The sequence below is a fragment of the Balaenoptera borealis genome (genome assembly GCF_965194805.1).
Source record: "Balaenoptera borealis genome assembly, chromosome: 7".
Classification (NCBI taxonomy): Eukaryota; Metazoa; Chordata; class Mammalia; order Artiodactyla; family Balaenopteridae; genus Balaenoptera; species Balaenoptera borealis.
In genome coordinates, this window is record NC_138864.1 from 15,874,396 (window position 1) to 15,890,678 (window position 16,283).

At 40.6% G+C, this 16,283-nt stretch overlaps 1 long non-coding RNA gene across 1 annotated transcript; it reads left to right on the forward strand.

Moving 5' to 3' along the window:
* The first annotated feature begins 1,246 nt into the window (after window positions 1-1,246).
* Window positions 1,247-14,588, forward strand: LOC309632407. Its single transcript, XR_014246896.1, has 3 exons — window positions 1,247-1,752; window positions 1,904-1,953; window positions 2,846-14,588. It is a non-coding gene; the product is annotated as an uncharacterized lncRNA (long non-coding RNA).
* The last annotated feature ends 1,695 nt before the right edge of the window (window positions 14,589-16,283 follow it).

Sequence of the window (16,283 nt, forward strand, 5' to 3'; positions counted from 1 at the left end):
ACTGTCTCAAGGTTAAGAAATCAAAACCTAAGGGCCATCCGTCACCAATAGCCAACTGGGCTTTCCTAAATAAGTCAACCACTTAAGCTAAATCCAATCAAATCATTTATTTGCTTTACTTCCTCCTCTTCTCTGTAAAGTCTTTCCTCCAACTCCTGCTGGTGGAGTGTTGCTAATCACTTCTGGTTTGGCACTGCCAATTCAAATCAATTTGCTCAAAAAAAACTTAAAAATTTTAATATGTCTCCATTTATCACATAACAGTTCTGGTGTCAAAAGAGGGATCTGAAGGAGACCCTGACAGCCCTGGGGGAGCAAGCAATGAGTAGTAAGTAACCTAGTAAGTTTTGTACTATCTTGTCTATCTCATGGCTCAAGTTTAAAAATGAAAGCTATAATATTTCTGTTTACATCTGTCTGTATGTTTATGTATATCTATACATGTGTGTTATAGATGTGTGACTTTCTACTGCCAAATGGTATTGCCAAACTTAATTTGTAACAGAGCTCTTTTAATTGGTTTAAAGAAAAATAAATGCTTGTAAAGTTAAGTATTCTCAGAAATATAGAAACTAACCCAAATATTTTTCAAGTTCACATGATCTAGGATAATATTCACTAAATAAAAGCTAGTTTAAGTTTTGTTGGTTTAGTTAAAATAAGCACTTCAGAGTTATCAATATTAAATATATTGCAGACATACAAACTTTATTCTACTGGGTTTACTAAAAGTCACATAAGCTCATGTTATCTCTATTTCAAAATTTGTCAGCAAAAAAATAATTTAAGATGATGGTTAGCTATTTAATGTATAGTGAAATTTTCAAGAATTAGCTCAACATAATTGTTAAGAACAAATAAATTAAATAGATATAAGTACGATAAAAGTTTATAAATTTTTCAACAATAATTATGTTTTATGGTATGTCACCTTAAAAATAGTTACTGAAATCCTTCTGGTAACTTGAAAACTTAAAGTTCTACTAAATTAAGTTACATGATAGATATTCATGCTAAATTACATGGGAAGCATTATCAAATAAGAAGTGATGATAAACCTTCTTAGGTTAAATATATATGGATATATGTTACTAATACAGGTATTCCAGAAATAGAAGTTAATAGAAATTTTCCAGTTCCTTTATTGCCCAATTATTCTCTTAAACTGTTGTATGCCGCAGAAAGAACTAAATATTCTTATCAAATAAACTCTCATCAGGTCTTTAACCACAGGCCATTTTAAAAATTTGTTTATTTATTTATTTTTGGCTGCATTGGGTCTTCATTGCTGCGCCTGGGCTTTCTCTAGTTGCGGCGAGTGGCGGCTACTCTTTGTTGTGGTGCGTGGACTTCTCATTGCGGTGGCTTCTCTTGTTGTGGAGCACGGGCTCTAGGTGCACGGGCTTCAGTAGCTGTGGCGCGCGGGCTCAGTAGTTGTGTCTCACAGGCTCTAGAGCGCAGGTTCAGTAGTTGTGACACATGGGCTTAGTTGCTCCACGGCATGTGGGATCTTCCCGGACCAGGGCTCGAACCCGTGTCCCCTGCACTGGCAGGCGGATTCTTAACCACTGCGCCACCAGGGAAGTCCCAACAGGTCATTTTTTAAAGTTGTTTTGTTACTCACAGACAGTTATTGTTTTACTCTGATGCTTGCAAAGGTGCTTTGTCTTCAGAGAGATTCATGGAAAAGACTCTGACAAGTACTCTAGACTACAGGTTGCTGATAACTTTAAGATCAGACCACTGAATTGGGTAAGAATTTCCAAAACTCTAATGGAAAAACTGGATTCAAGCAAAATAAGAATTAATAACATGAGACTGAATAAACTGATGTGGATGATTATAATTTTTAATGACTTTTTGTTTGAAATATTGCTGATTCTTTAATGTTTTGGTTTTCCAGGTTTAAGAAAATCTTTTCTCTGAAGCTATCTATGACTTAACAGCAATTTGGTAAATTACGCATTTGTAAACAGAATTGAAACATTTACTTTTTCTCCCTATCTGATCCCTCCAGAATTTGAAAAAATATTGAGTGTTCTTATTTTCATGGCAACATAGTTATTGGCATAAGTTCAATAAGTTCAATTTTGTGTCCTGTTCTCCTTATAACAGGACACAATTGGAAACATTGGTTATATTACCAGGGCTTTGACTAGAATGTCATCTTTGAGAGTGATGTGCATAAAATCAAATCTGATCAGACAGTTTTAAAGGAACTAAGGTTGACTTTATAGAACCAATAAAGCCCCTTGGAAAAATCATCTGGTATCTTGTTGACAAGGTTCCAAGCCCTGCCAGGTGAGCAATAAGTTCACTTTCTGGCAGCCCCAGGAGCAAGAGCAAATTAGGGGCCCACAAAAAGGGAGGAATTCACCCAAATATATAGAGATTCCCAGCAAAGTCTGATGATAAGTCTTTAGCTTGGTTCCCTAGCCTAGAGTGGCCTTTAAAAGCCCATAAGGGATTCCTTATGAAAAGGTCCAGCAAAACTAATTTAAAAAGAGCCTATGGGGTCAATCGCTATTCTTGCTGCACTTATGTAAATCATCAGGCCTAGTTTAATAAAACTAGACTTATATTGCAAACAAATTAGTCTTATTTCGATTAACCTTTATAGAAATGGGAGAAACTATAGAGAGAAAAATCATATTTTGATGGAAAAATATAGCAACCCTTGTGGGTATTAAATTCTAGTCCTCTTCACCGTCTTTGAGGTTTTTGTTATCTACTGGTAAACTGGCCTGGATCCTGAATTCTTCTTGTTTTCTCAAATATCTGACTACAACTCTCCAAACTAATATCTCTGAATTTCTCCCACCCTTTGGACTTGGAATCACAAAAGAACAAAGACTGCACTTGAACCTCGTTGGAAGGGACCATACCAGGCCACTTCCCAGATGGCAGCCAAACATCAGGGCCTGGAACCTTGATCCACATATCCCAGTTAAAAAGGGCTCCTCCATACTCTTGGAACTGCACACCAAGTGGAGATCTAAAATTAAAATGGACCAGGGAGGTTCCTCCCGAGAAGCAGATGACGCCTTGAGGTGGACAGCCCTCCCGAGATCACAGACCAAGATCTTCATCTCCAATATGAAAGCTTTATTTCTTTTGCCTTTTCACTACTTGCCTTTTCTCTCTATTAATGCCTGAGAAGATAATGCTCTTTAACTCTGGCAACTATCACTGAATGAACTGCTAAGGTCATAGCTGCACAACCAAAGTCCCTAGGCTTTCTTGTTAAGGGGGGTTTAGATGATAGAACTGCTTTAGATCACTTATTGGCTCAAGAAGGAAAAGCCTGTGCCACAGCAAATACCTCCTGTTGTACCTGAATCAATACCTCTTGTATTGTAGCAAATACAAGGCGTTAGCAAACGGTTCACATGGCTAAAACAGGTTGATGTTCCTTTTGATACATTCTTTGGTGTATTTGAAACCAACTGGTTTGGTTCCTGGGGGCCCTGACTACGGAACATACTTCAATCTCTTGATATCATTCTCCCAATAGTCACCACTGTAGTCTCCCTGGTGCGCTGTATTCTCTCAAGGATACATGTTCCTAGCCATCAGCTGTACATCAGATGGTCTCACTTCACTTCGAGAAACAAACAAGATGGACAGTGAGAAGAACAGCAAAAACAGTTCTTCCACAAACCTGACATCGTAACCTATGATTTTCATGATGAGACAAGACTGCTTAACCCCAGTGGTGACTGAGAGTGACACAACTGAGAGTGACCGGTCCCTCATGTATGACAGGATGACCAAATGAAGGGAATTGTTAAATAAATGAAATAAGGAGGCCATGAGACTGAGGTAGCTCTAATGCTTCAGTAGTCTACCTTCCTAAGCAAACCCAAATCTAAGTGTGAATGCCTCAAGATTAAGAAATCAAAACCTTAGGATAACCAATCACAAACATCCAACTAGCCTTTCCTAAAGAATGCAACTGCTTAAGCTACAGCCAATCACATAATTTCCTTGTTTTGCTTCTGCCTTTTCTCTACAGAAATCCTCCCCAGCTCCTGCTGATGGAGCGCATAACCCCTTCCAATTTGGTACCACCCGATTTGAATCAATTTTTGCTCAAATAAACTTTTAAAATGTTTAATATGTCTCCATTTGTCTTTTTTTGATATAATAGATTTTTAAAAAATTTATTGGAGTATAGCTGATTTACAATATTATGTTTGCCTTTTACAAGACTCATCTCTGACTGATCCCAAGCCCCCTGTACATCTTACTGCACCTGGTTTCTAAAAGCCTCATTTTGAAATCTTTTTTTTGTGAACTCTAGGTAGATGAGGGAGGGTGGGATTGCCTGGGAAGCTAAATCTCTGACAACATGAGGAAAGCACTTTTGTGCCCTGGTGATTAGTAGATAGTTGATCTGGGTTACTTGGAGGGCAGAAATGTTTGTGGTTATTGATGGAAGAGGAAAGTGGGCAAAAGGTTAACCGAGAGAGAAGCAATGGGAGAAAGGAGCTTGGGAATGGCTTACTAAGAAATCGACAGGAGAAGGAGAGGAAATGAAAATGTCCCAAGCAGTTTCAAGCAAGTTGGAAGCAGAACCTAAAGACAGCCAAGAAAATTAAGGGTGTCGGGGAGAGAAAGTGATCCAGTGCATCAGAGGAAAATGAGGAGAACAGGCAGCCATGGGTTTGACCTGAAGACAGCTCTAAATATCCCGCCTGGTAACCTTACCCTTAATGAGCATGGCCCAAACTTTATGTTCATTAGTAAGAACAGAGCAGCTAGATGATTTTATATGCACAATTGCATTGGCAGAGGGTGTTTTTTTCAGTAGATTTATTCCATCATTTCCAAAACCAACAGTACAGTACAGTGCTGTGAAATGGAGTTTTCCAGAAGACACTGTTTTTCAGTAGACAGTATTCCCTGGTACTCTAGTGTTGAGCCATGGAGTCTTTGAGTGGATTTACCTGGACAATAAAGTCTTTCCTTCAAAAGGAAAGGTACTGACAACGTGAAAAGCGCCATCTATTTCTTCACTGGGGCAGTTACATCTCCTGCCGCTTTGATACTATAAAGAGGAAATCACTCATATCCACTGGCATTGTGACATTTTCTTAACCTCTACGTTGGTTCTCTTTGCTCTTCCTGTTAAAACTCCACATAGTCGGGCACCTTCCAAAGACTACATTGCTGGGAATTATTTGGAGGACAAAAGTTCCCAGGACAAAGTTTCACGCTTTATGTAAACAAAACCTCATTTCTATTATTTTCCGTTTAGCCATGAGCAATTAAGCTGGAAACACAAATGCGAAGTATATTTGTGATGACTTTGCAGGTCCTCTGGCACGAACCTCATTCTCTTTGGGACCAGCAGAACCTTTACTGGCATGGACAGATATCTTTGTTACACTCCTCCATTCTTGCATGACTAATTCATTTATTAACTTGATAAAATGCAAAGTTTGTCAGCATAAGGCTGGAGTCTCAACCTAAATTAACTTTTTTTTTGTCTAAAACAAAACTCTAAATGACACTTGCTGCTTTGAGGAACATTATTGGCTCTTTTCTATGTCAGATCCCCTTGGGGAGGTCACTGCAGCCCATATGTGAGAAAGGGCTGGAGAGGGGCAAAGATTTCTTTCCCATTTCTAGCCCAAAGGTGCCCTGTTGAGAAATGTGACCTTGTGCCACATGAGATTGGGAAAAAGAATAAGGAGGATATCAACAGGATATGAGAAGAGAATGAATGAGGAAAAATAAAATGTAGGGAGACTCCACAGGGATTCGTTTTTATTGTCAGTACTGGAAGGGTTCTATACATCTTCTTGTAATAACTTGGAAGTCACTGGAATTAAATTGTCATCAGAAAAAAAAGAACATAGAATGATTCAGAGATTATATGAGTATCTTAAAGAAAAAGATGTTGCTTTGTTGTCATCCTAACTCTTTACCTGACTCATGCTATTAACGTGACTAAAGAGAAAACAAGTCCATCCAGAGGGGGCGATGAGGGAATAGACTAGCAAAGCAAGAATGAGTTACTAGAAAACATATCCAGTGCCCATGGGAGGAATGAATGGAGACATGGAATAGTAACCAAAGGACTTCAAAGACTTCAGACCCACTGGCAAAATGACCCTCCATGTGGGGATAGAAGCAGAGTATCGTAACTGATGGGGTTCAAGAATCGTTATGCCTTGGGCAAGCCCAACCCTGTGGTGAAAAGGATTAGCTGATCCTTTCAAACATTCCATTCAAATTACTCTTCTTTGTTTAGTTCCATGTTCACCCCAAATCTCTCTCTGATTACGCCCTTCCTTCCTGTGAAACTCAGCCCACAGAGCCACTGTGCACTGACCCTATGGACTTTGAACATGGAAATGTTTCTGCATGACAGATCACTGTGTTGGCGTTCTCTTCGTATTGCTATGTTATTACAGTGAGATAAACAATCCATGTATGGAGTCTGACAGATTCTAAGAATACCTCTCGCCGTGACATTCTGATATATAGGTCAGTCTTGTCATCTTGTTTCAGGTGATTCTGCCCAGGAGAAGTGGGTACCTCATCACAGTATTTACAAAATCAGGTGCGTCTGCCAAGAAGGTTTGAGCTACACCTGGAACCATGGAAAATTCCCTGAGATAATAAAGTTCTCCCTGCTAGATTTCTTTGGACACCGGCTGATGACATCTCAAACTCTGAAAGCAGAGAGTTAAACTGTGCCTGCAGAAGAGCTAAGGTACTTTCCTGTAACTCCATGAGGGAACCTGACTCCTGTAAGTGTCTGGGACACCATATAAGCACGGTCCTTGGGCTCAGGAGAAAAGCATCTATTCTTCTCTAACATTATGACTAATTATATATGTTGGTGGCTTATACCTGAGAGCATTTGTCACGTGCCAAACATAGCACGAAAGTCTTCATGTACATAATTTCATCTATTCCTCATAACAACTATGAGGGAAGGTTGTGGCATGGCCCCATTTGACAGATGAGAACACCGGGACCCAGACATGTTGAGAGATTTCCCTGAGTCCCACAGTGGTGCAGCCAGGTTGTCTTTCTCCAGAGCCGATGTGCTCACGGACTCCCTTGTTCCAATGACTGGTTTCTTCGTAAAAAATGTCTTTTGTTACAGAACGGTACCATTGAAGTCAGTGGCTTGCGGTCAACCTAACTGGCTAAACCCCTCCACATCGAGGGGCACTCTGCTCCGGATCCTTGGTTGTAGCTGCATTTTAGCTCCCAGCACCCCTTACGGCTCGCTGGGGCTGAGAGGATGTGCCTATAAAATAGGACACGGCTGCCATGATTGATGTACACTTTACATGCGGGGTAGGAGGAAAACAGGACTATCACTTTGTATGAGGGGCCACATGTCTGCCACTTTTACCTCAGTTTTAGCCCAGAATTTCATTGCCATCGGAAGTTTTTACCTCTGCTTTGAACCTAGCTGTTCCCCTGTGGAATTTCTGACTTTGCTGCTCGTTATTTTTCACAGAGGTTAAATGTATCTTCACTTAAAATTCTCCCCAACCCTACTCTACTGCCCTTAGAGACAGTCAATCTCATCTTCATATGCCTCAAAACTCTGCTACGTTCTTTTTTTAGAGAGCCACGTTGGCCTAGACCTTTGCGTTTATACTTTTTTATTTTTTTTTAATTTTTAAAAATGTTTTTAACATCTTTATTGGAGTATAATTGCTTTACAATGGTGTGTTAGCTTCTGCTGTATAACAAAGTGAATCAGCCATACATATACATACATCCCCATATCTCCTCCCTCTTGCGTCTCCCTCCCACCCTCCCTATCCCATCCCTCTAGGTGGTCACAAAGCACAGAGCTGATTTCCCTGTGCTATGCAGCTGCTTCCCACTAGCTATCTATTTTACATTTGGTAGTGTATATATGTCAATGCCACTCTCTCACTTCGTCCCAGCTTACCCTTCCCCCTCACCGTGTCCTCAAGTCCATTCTCTGCATCTGCGTCTTTATTCCTGTCCTGCCCCTGGGCTCTTCAGAACCATTTTTCGTTTTTAGATTCCATAGATATGTGTTAGCATACGGTATTTGTTTTTCTCTTTCTGACTTACTTCACTTTGTATGACAGACTCTAGGTCCATCCACCTCACTACAAATAACTCAATTTCGTGTCTTTTTCATGGCTGAGTAATATTCCATTGTATATATGTGCCACATCTTCTTTATCCATTCATCTGTCGATGGACACTTAGGTTGCTTCCATGTCCTGGCTATTGTAAATAGAGCTGCAATGAACGTTGTGGTACCTGACTCTTTTTGAATTATGGTTTTCTGTGTTTATACTTTATTCTTCAAATACAAACCCAGGACCCAATGTGTTTCATGTACCTCCAAATGAACAATGGGCAGGTTTCCAGAAATTGTGTTGCTCCGATAGACGTCCAGGGTGGACCCGTCTCAGACGTGGATAACTAAGGCCAGAGAGCCTGCCCCTTCCCAGAGACAGAAATTTCACAGTAGGAAGGGCCTATAAAGGGGAGCCCATTTTATAGGTAAGGAAACAGAGCCACAGAAGCCATTAATTTGCCCCATCATTAGCTGGTTGATAGCTGAGTACATAGTAAATGCTCAATACACATTAATTGAATGAATAAATGAAAGAATAGATGGGTGATAAATCCATGGCTGCCCACTGCCTGCATCGACCGCGTTCTGAAATATAAACCAGGAAACATCTCCTTCCACTCACAACCATTCAACGGCTTCTCATTATTCTTGGTGTAAAATGAAAATGCTTCACCCCGGCCTACCTTCGGGATCCTTACCTGCCCTTTGTCATAGGCCAAGTACATTCCCATTTCAGAATCTTTGTGGGTGTCAGGCCTTCTGCCCAGAATGATTTTCCCCCAGAGCTTCATGACTTCCACTATGTGACTTCATCAGGGCTGTGCTGCAGGGCCCTCCTTCACACAGGCATTCTGTCTGTCTGTCTCCCCTGCTAGAACCATGCCTCATGATACGGCCTATCCATCACCATGTCCCCAGCTCCTGTACGTGTGCCCAGCGCATGGAACCCAGTGAGTATTCAATCCATATTTGTTGAATAAATTAATGAAATCACATGGCCTCCATAATGCAATATTATATGACCTCCTGCAACAACGGATATATTAATTTATAAACACATATAAAGCATTAGTACAAAACAAAGTGAGTCCATCAGATGCCAAACACAGATACGGGGCCACTTTTAACTATCAGCTTTTTGGTGAGAGACCTCTTCAATTTGAAGCTATCCCAAGATTTAAAACTTGAAAATGCACATTTTTCTACAATCATGTATCTCAGGGTGTATAATAGCATAGAGTGATGACCTGTACATTTCCCACCTAGCTGTCTCTCTCTCTCTTTTTTTTTTTTAATTGTGGTAAGAACACTTAAAATGAGATCTACCCTTTAAAGAAATTTTTAGATGTACAATACAGCAGTGTTAACTATGGGTACCATGTTATACAGCAGATCTCTAGAACTTATTCATCTTGTATAACTGGAACTTCATACCAGTTGAAAGGCAACCCCCCATTTTCCTCTCCCCCCAGTCCTGGGAAACCACCATTCTACTCTCTGTTTCTATGAATTTGACTACTTCATGTAAGTGGAATCATGCAGTATTTGTCCTTCTGTGACTGGTTTATTTCATTTAGCATAATGTCCTCTGGGTTCATCCACATTGTCATACAGGTCAAGATTTCCTTTTCTTTTAAGGCTGATATATATGTATATATATATATATATTCTTTATCCATTCATTCATCCATAGATACTTAGATTGTTTCCATGTCTTGGCTCTTGTGAATAATTTTGCAATGAACACAGGGGTGCAAATATCTTGTTGAGATAAGGATTTCATTTGTTTCAGTTATATACCCAGAAGCTGCATTCCTGGATCATATGGTAATTCTATTTTTAATTTTTTGAGGAACTTCCATACTGTTTTCCATAGTGGCTGCCCAATTTACATTCCCACCAACGGCACAAGGGTTCCAATTTCTCAATATCCTTGCCAACGCTTGTTATCTCTTGTCATACTGATGAGACCCATTCTCACAGATGTGAGGTGATATCACATTGTGGTTTTGATTTGCATTTCCCTGATGATTAGTGATGTTGAGCATCTTTTCATGTACTCTTTGGCCATTATCCTTGGCTCTGCTGCTCCCAATTTTCCATTGGCTATCGAGGAAAACCAATCCCATTTTCTGAAAGTCACAAGACTTCCCTCATCTAAATGGCCTTGATCCCTGTACATTGGAGACCATCTGTTAGAGGGAAGTCACTTGATTGGTGTTTCTTCAAACATCAACGGGGAGTCTGCTTCCCCTCCTGCCTTCCAGGAGGCCCGTGTGTGAGAAAGAACAAGGCTGGGAGGAATGTGGAATGAGGACCAGCTCACACACGTGGTGTGTGGAGTTTTCTTTTGTGGTCCCAAGCCTCTTGTTTCATCACGACTCACTGAGCTTTCAATTCTGTGCCTGAGAACCAGCTCGCAGGACAATGCTCTTCAGAAAAGGAGGCAGGCAGAGAATAAAGCTGTGACATTCTCCTGGAGACTCATCATTTTGTCCCTGCTTTATTTTAAGGCACTTCTGTCACCACTCCTCTCTGGAGGCTGAGCAGGGCACCTGGCCTCTTAGGAACCACACAGGGCTCTGGTTGCCTCTGGCCAGGCGGGTCCCCTGGCAGGGTGGGAGCTCCCTCTCACCCCTTGCCGAGCAGCTGTGGGTCTGAGTGTCTGCCCCGCCCTGCCCACTCCCAAAGTCCCCTGCAGCTGCAACTGGTTACTTCTTGGCCAGGAGCCGGGACCTACCATGGGCACAGCCAGTGCCCTCCCTGAAGCCATAGAGATGCTCTGATTCCAGATTTGTTTTTCTTCTTATGGCTTTTCCGAAGAGAAGAACCTTAAGCTTACTTAGGCTTTCTGGATTTTTTTAAAAAGTCATTCTCTGATTCCCTAGGTTGGATCTCAAGAGACAGAGGACGAGAGTAGCTCTCCAATGTGAAGAAGCTTTAAGTTGCTTCTCAGCTCCATCCCGGAGGGAGAAGTGTGGGTCGGTGATGTGAATGTGGATCCGGAAGCAGGTACAGGACTAAGAGGTCAGCCTCATCTGGGTTCCTAGCCCGGCTCTGCTTTTTCTAGCCCACCACTTTCCTCTGGGATTGAAAGAAAGCCTATCTCACAGTGGATTAAATGACATCATGCCTGTAAGGTGCCCAGTACAGTGATGGGCACACAGCCTGCATTCTGGGACTATTAATTATTAATATTATATGGCTTTTGTGGTTTATTATAGGTTTTTATTTCTCTGGTTTCCAGAAACAAAACCCAGAAGATTCAGTACTTCAAAAACCAGCCTATCATTTACTCATCATTTCCATCACAAAAAGAAATCCTGGGTTATCCCTTTTTTAGAGAAAATAAATACATTGGAAAGAGATCAGCTTTCAATTCAAGATGCGTCTCTTCTATTCCTGTCCAAAAAATAGGTGGTTATCCAGAAAGTGAAGCATGACTGTTTGCTCATTAAGCTCCTTCCTTACTGATATTTCCTCTAAAGTGGAATGGTTAATGGAAGGTTAAAAAGAAAACACTTGAATATTTGAAATCTAACCTGCCCTATATTTTAGCTTAAATTCTCTTTTGACTTATATTAATATTGCTATAGCACCTTTTAGGGGAACAGGCATTTATCTTAGAAATATTTTCCCTGTATTTACATTCAAAGTTTTAATATTGTTTTGTTTTAAATTTATATCCTGTAAATACTTACAACTGGATTTTAAAAAAATCTAATTTGAGGTCTCTTTCTTTTAACTGAGAGAACCCACTTATCCTTACTATGCTTGCTTATTTATTATTTAGTTATTGTTTAGATCATATTTTATGCTATATATATGTGTGTGTGGTTTTCCCCTTGCTTTATTTTTTCTATTTGTCTAAATTCTGATAGATTTATTTATTTTCTTTTTACTTCGTTCCTTCTATTTCCCCACCCCCAGTTTGGAAGTTATGATTTTACCATTTACCACTTTCCTTCTAAATTCTTTGTTCCTTGTCAATAGTAAACTTTTAAAGTCTAAAATATTTTTAATTTTTACTTTTTTATGAATGATGATTTGTTTGTGTGTTACATAATATGGGTTTACAATTATATGTTCACTTAATACCTTGAAGCCCTTATTCTAGTGCCTTAGGTTACATGTTATTACTTTTGAGAATCATCAAATGATTGCCATTCTTTTGTAAGTAATCTGTCTTCTGTTTTTCTACTAGCTTTTAGGATTTTCTCTTTATCTCAAGATTATGTATTTTCACTACAATGACTCTAGTTTTGGGTTTGTTTTCTTTTTAAATCTTCCCAATTATCCATCAATGGAAAACATCAGGGCTTGTTTTCAGTTCTGGAAAATTCTGAGCCATCATTTATTTGAACACTGTCTCTCAACCATTCTTTCTATTCTTTCTTTCTGAATCTGATGTTAAGTTGGAATTGCTTGATCTATTCTCTGTCTCTTGCCTTTTTTCTATGTTTGCTAATAGTTTATCATTCTATAATGCTTTCTGTGATATCTTCTTAGTTTTGTCTCCTGTCTTAAAGATTCTATCTTCACCTCTGTCCAGTGATCAGTTTAACTCAACTAATGATACTTTTTTTTTTTTGGTATATGCATCTGTCTTGTTTTTGTAACCTCTTGTTTTTTGTTTTGTTTTTTCCATGGATAGTAGTCCATCTTTCATTTCTTTGAGAACGTTACATTCATTTTATGAATGAAAATTGTTCTATGATATGTATGTTTGTGTGGGAATTTTTGTTTAATGGATCTGTTGAACTTTGTTGCTAGACTTTTTCACTTGCTTGGTAATTCTTGTTCATCTGTGGGAATTTTCCCCAGCTTGTAAGAAGGCTTTAATTCTGCTTTCACCCTAGCCCTTTAAGGTCTTTGGCTCTAAACTGGATGTTACACTCTCCTGCCACAAAGATGACCAAAACTCAGGCGTCTTATTATGCATGGTGGGTCTTAGCTTCAAGTGGTAAGTCTGCTTCTATTCCTGGCTATGGGAACTCCTCCAGCCCTCATTCGTAAGAGGCAGCTTGGTCCCAGCTCTTGGCTTCATGCAGAGTGCCCGTCACATACAGCTGTTCAGGCCAGGTTCCCATGGAAGACCCAGCACCGAGAGCAATGCTCTGGTTTCCCTGCTTCCTTCTGTGGGTTTGATCTCTGGTCCCGGTCCATAGGATTTCTTTTAAAACATAGTCAGTTATTTGTGTTTGTTTGTATTGGAAGCTTTAGGTTCCAATGATCATTCTATCTGCCATCTTGGGTCTTCTTTTCAACGTATCCCTAGTGCCTTCTTCTGGAAGGAGGCAAATATTTTAGATGAAAGATCATAATGAAACTGTGTGATTGGAGCTGGGATTATGTTTGTCAGGGTGTTCAGGACAGAGAGAAGATGAGTTGCAGGAGAACAAAAAGCATCATTACAACCCTTCCTCTGCTCTAGCGCTTTTATTCTGGGTTTGTATAAATAGAAATCTCAGATGCAGCTTCTTGGTGGAGTCAGGGGATCACGTGTGTGCACCCATTCATTCCAGCTCACACTACTCTCTGATCAACTGTTTACCGCACGGCAAGAGATAATTCTCTGTAGCCGTGTCTTTAGCAAAAGTCAAAAAGGAAACCAAAACTGACTCAAGAATATGTTTCAAGAAAAAAAGGTGAGAGCACATTTCTGGGTGGAAGTGAAGAGGAAGTGTATGTTCCATGTGTGGAGTTGAGTTTGCTGATGTCTAAAGCATTGTGCCCTCTGCTTTGCTCATTGCTTTTGGTGACCTGTCTTTGCAGGCTTTTTCATCTTCCAGCCCCATCACAGACTTTCCCTTAGATGCGCAGAGTTGCCTAGCATTTTGCAGAAACTCTGCTCCTTATGGGAGAGCTTCTTGGAGACTGAGAACTATTTGTTTTATTTCTTCTTAATCATAACCTGAAAATGGACTTTGATGTGAACATATGTGTAAATGGTTGATAGATTTTCTTACAAATTAACAGTCTATGGCATACACTGCATTTGGGAATCGGATTGATTTCATTATTTCAGTCTTTGTTCCATTAATATCCTGATTTTTTTTTTTTTCTTCAAGTCTAGTTGGGTCTCATTGAGACCAGTATGTGGTAGGCACCTAGGAAATACTAATAATCAGGGAGAGTGAGAAACAAAAATGACCAGATGAAGAAAGATCCGAAGTAAATGAGTTTATATCCCTGTGTACACACCTTCAGCAGCCCTCTTCAAAGGAGATGTTGACGGACAACCACAGGAGCCCAACAGGAAATTCCTCCTTGAAACGGAGACAGAACTTTCTATCAGATTTGGAGGTGAAGAATCTGAAGCTCAGGTTGGCTAAGTAACTTGCTGATGTCATGCAGCGCCTGGTGGGAGAGTTAGGATTTGAACATAGATTTGTTGCCCTAGATCATCTTAATCTAGATGTTGAACCTGTGCGTCTCATAAAATAAAATAACAGCATCCACTTATTAATGTGCCAGATATTCCTACATTCTTTTTTTTAAAATTTATTTATTTTTGGCTGTGTTGGGTCTTCGTTTCTGTGCGAGGGCTTTCTCTAGTTGTGGCAAGCGGGGGCCACTCTTCATCGCGGTGCGTGGGCCTCTCACTATCGTAGCCTCTCTTGCTGCGGAGCACAGGCTCCAGACACGCAGGCTCAGTAGTTGTGGCTCACGGGCCTAGTTGCTCCGCAGCATGTGGGATCTTCCCAGACCAGGGCTCGAACCCGTGTCCCCTGCATTGGCAGGCAGATTCTCAACCACTGCGCCACCAGGGAAGCCCCCTACATTCTTTTTATTAAATGGTTACTTTCCTCCATTCTACAAATAGGGAAACTCAGATCATTTAATAAATTTACGTGAGGTCAAACAACTAGTGCGTGGCAGAGTTAAGACAACCCCAGCTCTGCCTTGATTATAATGCTACGTATCTGTTCACTATATTGGATCTTAACCACCTTTGGAAACCTCATCTTTTCCAGGGGGCCATCTCTATATTAGACTCTCAGAAATTTTATAGCATGTTTTATTTACACATTTTGATCATCGAAAATCACCTGTTTGGAATTTTCTTGAATATTTCCCTTATGGTCCAAAATTTCCAGATTTTTAAAACTCTTCGTCGAGACTGGGAATACCCTGAGGCACAAGCAGAGTTTGTGTTCCTTTTGTATTGCATTTTGGGCCTTTGGGCACAGGGCTGGAAACTCAGTTTGTTTTTTTGTAAGTTGATTGGTTCATTGATTCAGTATTGCTAAATCCTAGCGAGTTTGCCAGTGCCTTTGTCCCAGAGGATTTTGGACAAAACAAGTATATTTCTGGATTAACGCATTTTGGATATAACAACTACATTTCTGGATGAATGGATTTTGTATAAAACAAGTACATATCTTAGCAAGCCGAGGAGAGGAAGGAGGCTGCTTTTATAGTTGAGTCAGAGAGAGAACTGTGAGGGGCCTCAGTCTTGGTGGGGCAGAGGTCTATGAAGCCCCAGCCCAGGTCTTGGGTCAGGACGTGCCGATTGCCCACTGACACACACAGTAAGGGTGGCATTTCTTGAGCACCCCAATACGTGCAAGGCAGTGGGCTCAGTCTTTTATAGAAATTATCTCCATTCTTCACATCAAACCTTTTACATACCAGTAACCAAAGCTTTAAAAGGTCAAGAGACATACTCAAATTCACAGACCTATTAAACAGCCAAGCCACGATTTCTTTCTCAAGTTGTCTGACTCCAAAAGCAACTAGCCACTGTACTCCACCGCCGTGAACTTGGGGAAAGTGGTGTTCTACCTGGATTACATCATCAGAGAAGCAAGGAGAAGAATGTGTATAGGGCTGGGTGAGATGGGGAGCTGATTTAGAAACCCACTCTCAGAAAGGGATGTGAAACCTGGACTGAGAAGATGATGAAATACAGCACAGAAACCACAACCAAGACACATCTGTAAGGTGTCCGCAAAGCCAACGTGTTTCCAGTGTCATCCCCCAGGACTTCTGACTTCCACATTCCAGCTACCCGGGAGCATGGGCCTTTGCACCTGTGTTTTCTTCTGCTTGAAACCCTCTTTGTAACACCCCGTACCACACACGTACGCATGCACAAATGCACACACGCAAATCCCTTAGCCTAGGTAGGCCCTTCCCATCTCTTAGATTCAGGGAAGACTCCCCTGACTACCACCCACCCAGC